The following is a 6,000-nucleotide window of genomic DNA, read 5'->3' on the forward strand; positions in this document are numbered from 1 at the left end:
AGAAGAGAGAGAAGGTTTACCTCAACCCTAGGGGTACCAGTCAAACTTTTGGCCAGAATCAAGGATTCCGGCGATGGAATTTGTAGTATGTTTGTCGGCTTCGTGTGCAGAATCCGACTATTCATCATGTACGGGGTTCAGGTCAGAGATGGCTCGAGACCTCTCACCCGCAATGGAATTGGTCTCGCATCGATCAGGATCGCGAGCGGCATGCTTTGGCTGCTCAAGTGAGGCACGAGGCTATTAACTTTTCTGTACTTTCTTCACGGATCAGCAACTTCTCTCTAGCTTTTCTTCGTGCATGGGTATCGTCACGGGGCGTGCCACATGTCGAATCGCTCGTCTTGCCTAGACGAACATGTTCACCAAATTTGAGCCCGATCCAACTTGAGAGGGCTGAGATATGAGTGTCGAAAATTCACTAGTCGTGATTGTCCATTCAATGGTGTAGTGTTGCAAGGTGGGCGCACGGGAATAGCTTGCGGCTTCACCTGTTTCACTCTTTCACCTATAATTTCTTCCTCGAACATCCGTTGGAGCTGAAACTTCTGAGGGTTTTCAATCGTGACGGATCCAATGGCGGTGGTCCCACAACAATTTGAGGTGCTGAAAATGTAGCTCTAGTTATAGGGGTTCGTTTCAGTGAGAGGTCGATTCTGTCAGAACTGTTTCTCAGTCTGTGCTTCCTTAGAAATGTTGGAATGCAAGGAAACTTGGTAGGAGATTCTTGAGAGACCTCATGAAGATTTTGGCCAGTTATGAGGCTATTCTAAGACTGTCGAAATTTCCACTACTTGTTAGGCCTTTATTGAGCAGGGACCCCATGTTGATGAAAAATACCTTCCAACAACGGCAAGTACCTAAATAAGCCTGCTGAAGGATTCATCCTCCTCAGGCATCAGTCGAGGAAGAATTCCTCAGGCCTCTCCCCCCACTGCCGACCTTGTAGGACTTCATCCCAGGCACAGCTCACCTTGTCCTTTCATCCAATCAAGCGGACATCCATGAGTTACCAACAGCTTGGGATTCCTCCAATTTGGGTGATGACGCTAAAAGCACCCCACAATGGTCAAAATCGGGGCAAGACCTTAAATACCCCTTGCAAATGTCCAATTCTAGTGACAACGTAAAAAGCTACCTGAAACCTTCTAACTCTTCTACTCCTACCCCCTCTTCTCTTTCTTCTACAGGTGCAGCCCGACAGTGCCCAGACTTCGACTCTCTAAACAGATATCTCAAAGGCACCAGCCTCAGCAAATTGCAGCAAAAGTGCCTCAGATAGATGCTGACCCAGGCGGCTGGGTTCTCGACAGTCGCCGATGCCCAACCCGAACCAAAATCGAGTAATCATCAGGCTCCTGCTCCCACGAGGCGTGCCACATGATCCATGTGCATGAGGCATCGCCTAGCTCGAGGCAAGCACCAAGTGATCCCAATCATGAGGTCATAGTCCCCCCACTCGAAGCGGAAGCGGACCCTTCCACTGCCTGGACTAGTCAGAGACCCGTCCTCTTCTACATTGTGCCCCTCCTAGAAGCCGAGATGTCAGGATCATGGGTTTCCACACTCGAGATCAAAGAAAATCCTTGTGAGTCCCCCGACGAGGAACTTCAAGAAGCTCCAGAAGAGTGGGAAGAAGGTTGTCAAGCCACGGCTGATGAGCTTGAATAAATCAACCTAGGGGATGAGGCCGACCTGAGGTCAACTTTCATCTCAGCAAAAATGACCTCAAAAGAGAAAGAAAGTTATATCTCCCTCCTCTGAGCAAATCGGGACGTCTTTTCCTGGCATTATCATGAGGTGCATGGCCTAGACCCTCAGATTGTTGTCCATCTCCTCGATATTGATCCAATCATCAAACTCATGAAGAAAAAATCAAGAAGGTTTGGACCTGACCTCGAGATGCAGATCGATGTTGAGGTGAACAAGCTTAGGCAAGTTGGATTCATATGTGAAGTCAAATACTCAAAATGGCTGGCAAATGTTGTCCCAATCAAAAAGAAGAATGGCCAAATCAGGGCCTGTATTAATTTCCGCGATTTGAACACCGCCTACCCCAAGGACGACTTCCATCCACCGAGATGCTTTTTGACTCGAAGGCTCATTGCCAAATCTTCTCCTTTATGGACGGTTATTCTGGTTATAATCAATTCAGGATGGCACTAGAGGATGAGGAGGCCACTACGTTCTTAACCCCAGAAGGTGTCTTTTGCTACACTGTGATGCCTTTCGAGTTAAAGAATGTCGGTGCCACATACCAGCGAGCCATGATAACCATCTTCAAGGACACGATTCACAAAGAGGTTGAGCGTTATATGGATGACTTAGTGGTAAAGTATGAAACAAAAGACACTCACATACAAGACCTTGAAAAGGTATTCGAACGTCTGCGGCGTCACCAACTCAAGATGAACCCCTTGAAATGCGCATTTGGTGTGCGCTCAGGAAAATTCTTAGGGTTCATCGTGAGGTACCATGGGATGGAGATCGAACCGATCAAAATCAAAGCGATTCAAGACATGCCACCGCCTACGACCCTCCATGAACTACGGTCTCTTCAAGGACAGCTAGCCTACATTCGCAGGTTCATCTCAAACCTTTCATTTTCACACCTCCTGAAGAAAGACACTCCATTCATATGCGATGAAGCGTGCCAAGCTGTGCTCGATGACATCAAGCAGTACTTGTTGAATCCACCGGTACCCTCTACGCCAGTGTTAGGAAGACTTCTCATCCTATACGTAACCACCCTTGATGAGTCACTCGGGGCACTCCTGACACAGAACAATGATGGAGGGAAAGAGACAATGCTCTATTATCTCAACCACAGAGTCCAAGGGGCCAAGAAGAATTACCCTCCCATCAAAAATATGTGCCTAGCCTTGATCTTTGCGATACAGAAGCTCCGCCATTACTTGCTCGATCACGAGGTCAAGTTAATCTTCAAGGTGGACTCGGCCTAGTTCCGTATGACCCAGCCATGCTTGTCAAGGCATTTGGCCAAGTGGGCATTATTGTTGAATGAGTTCTACATCACGTATGTACCACAAAACGTAGTCAAGGGTCAAGCCCTAGCAGACTTCCTTGCGGCCCACCCAATTCCTTCAGAATCTCTCATGTCAAGTGATCTCCTGGGCGAACAAGTTTTTTCTACGACGCTAACTCGACCACGGGAGATGTACTTCGACGGAGCATTCCAGTCTGATAGAGGGGGCGTCGGAGTTGTGTTCCTGGCTCCCAACGGTGGAAGGATTCATTTATCCTTCTCACTTTCAGAGGCGTTTTCTCATAATGAAGCTTAGTATCAAGCCCTCATAATCAAACTGGAGATCGCCCAAGAGCTAGACCTGGAGCAGCTAAACATCTTTGGCGACTCTGAGCTGGTCAATCGACAACTTAAGGTATGACGTAAGGAAGGATACTCTCTAACCTTATCATGACACGATCGAATCATATATGGCCCAGTTTGATGATTTCTCCTTGAGTCATATCCCTAGAAGGCTAAACTCACAGGCAGATGCTCTCTCAAAGCTTTATGCCACCATCCAACTGCCTTCATCAGGGCCTACCCCAGTCTGGGTAACCGAATGGAGACACGTTGACTTGAGAACCGAAGTTGACGCAGATGATGAGAGGGATGCCTTCCTTGAATGCCCGCCTTACCCATTCGGGGCACTCCTTGCTGCCAACAATGTCATTAAGGCGGAGCAAGAAATATCCCAAGGTGAAGAATCCAAAGGCGAGAAACAAGAGCCCAAATTCTTCGACCCGATGTGCGCAGAAGTTGAACAAGTAGAAGAATGGAGGGAGCCTATCATGGACTTCGTAAAGCATGGAAGGCTACCTCAAGAACGGGCGGAATGCAACGGCATACGACGGATGTCCACCAACTACACCCTTCTCGATGGGGATGTCCTCTTTCATCAGTCATTTGATGGAATTCTCCTCAGATGCGTCGGTACACAAGAGGCAAGCAAAGCGCTTGAAGAAGTGCACTCGGGCATCTGCGAGCTGCATCAGTCTGGCCCTAAGCTCTACAAGCGCATACGAAGACTCGGCTATTACTAGCCTTCCATGGTGGCTGATGCCCAAAATTTAAGCCAAAAGCTGCTAGGTGTGTCAAATTCACTCCAGCCTTATTCATCATCCCCTAGAGCCTCTCCATCGTAGAGTGACATCATGGTCGTTTTCTCAGTGGGGTATGGACATTGTAGGACCCATCGACCCTCCTTCCGCCTTGGGTCATGCCTTCATTCTGACGGTGACAAATTACTTCTCAAAGTGGGCTGAGGCAATCCCTCTCAAACAGGTTCTAGGGACCACTGTGGCTAACTTTGTGCGACACCACATCATATACTGGTTCGGAGTCCGGGATCGAATAATCTCTGATAGTGGCCCTCAGTTCAGAAGTCATCATGTTGATCGCCTAGTCAACCAGTTCGGTTTCGAGAGGAAGTACTCGACTATATACTACCCTTGAGCCAACGGGTTAGCTGAGGCATTCAACAAAACTCTATGCGGGGTGCTCCGGAAGTTAGTTTCGAAGTCAAATAAGAACTGGCATGAGAAGCTGTCTGAGGCTTTGTGGGCCTATCGCACCACCACTCGCAATGCTACGAACTTTACCCCTTATTCCCTGGTCTATGGAGGTGAGGCGGTCTTACCCCTTGAGGTTCAAATACCCTCATCTGTGTCGCTATACATCAAGGACTAACTGAAGATGAGAGGGTCAATCTCCATTACCAAGAGTTGGATGCCATTGGCGAAAAGAGATTAGAGGCCCAGCAGAACCTCGAGCTTAATCAAGGAAGAATGAAAAGAGCCTTTGACAAGTATGTCAAAGTTCGTTCATTCACTCATGGGGATCTAGTCTTAGCTGTCAAAGACCGATTGTCGTGCATCGGCACCGCAAAGGAAAGTTCGAACCTAAGTGGGAAGGCTCATTCATAATCAAGAAGGTTAAACCAAATGGGGCCTATATACTGACGAACTTTGATGGGGAACAGGTGAGGCCCCCTATCAACAAGCGATACTTAAAGAAGTATTATCCGTGATGCATATTAAAGAAAAGAGACTCAATGCAAAGCAAGCAAGGCAGTCCGAACAAATTTTAACTCTTTTTATTGTAGTAAAAATGAGTTATAAGATACAAGCCAAAAAACCCATTATTAGGGAGGTTACAACTCTCTCATATCTGAGGAAAAGAAAACAGTGGATATCAAAAGTGTTGCTCTTGCATCTAAGGATAAGAGGACAGTTACAAGCCAAAATCGGCAGTGTTGCTCTTGCATCTAAGGAATGCCTTCCTCATGAAGAAGAAGAAAACCCACTAAAGAAACGTCTGCCCCATGAAGAAGAAGCAAAACCACTTGGAGAAGTTCGCCTCAGTCCCGCCAAGGAGGATGGTTACAAGCTAAAAGAAAAAGTCAGCCGCTTCCGAGTCAGCTTCAATTCATCTGATGTTTTATATCAAACATACAAGGCAGACTTCTTTGGCAAGGAACTGGCCTATGATGAAGAGCATACCCTGTTCACCCTGTTCATCGTGGACTCCCTTCCACAGAACAACATGGACTTGACGATTGTGCTGGAGGACTTGGCTCCCAACAGACCGCAGCGGCAGGGCCTCCTTGTTTGCCATCACTTTTGACCCCTGCAAGACATCGTCGTCCATGGTCCTTGTTGCACGCAACTCAACACCATGCGCAACCATCGTCATGTGCAACACAATGTCGTGTTCTACCATCACCATGGGCAGGCTAACGTTGTGCTGGACCATCCCCGCCAGCGGCAAGCCCTCGAGAGTGGCTACTGCCATGTGTGGCCTAAGGAGGCGTGAAGGCGGTGCTGCATGTGACTTAATGGCATGGATAACCTTGAAGTACCCCGGTTCCCACTGTTTTCAATTACCGGGGGGCATTAACTCCCGCACCTCTTTGGTTCCCCCAACCGTCGCTCCTTGTCACAACGGTCCACCTTCTCGCGATCTTTTGCCTCCCC

Source organism: Amborella trichopoda, chromosome 8 (assembly GCF_054954075.1).
Source record: "Amborella trichopoda isolate Santa Cruz 75 chromosome 8, AtrichopodaSantaCruz75HAP2 v2.0, whole genome shotgun sequence".
Classification (NCBI taxonomy): domain Eukaryota; kingdom Viridiplantae; phylum Streptophyta; class Magnoliopsida; order Amborellales; family Amborellaceae; genus Amborella; species Amborella trichopoda.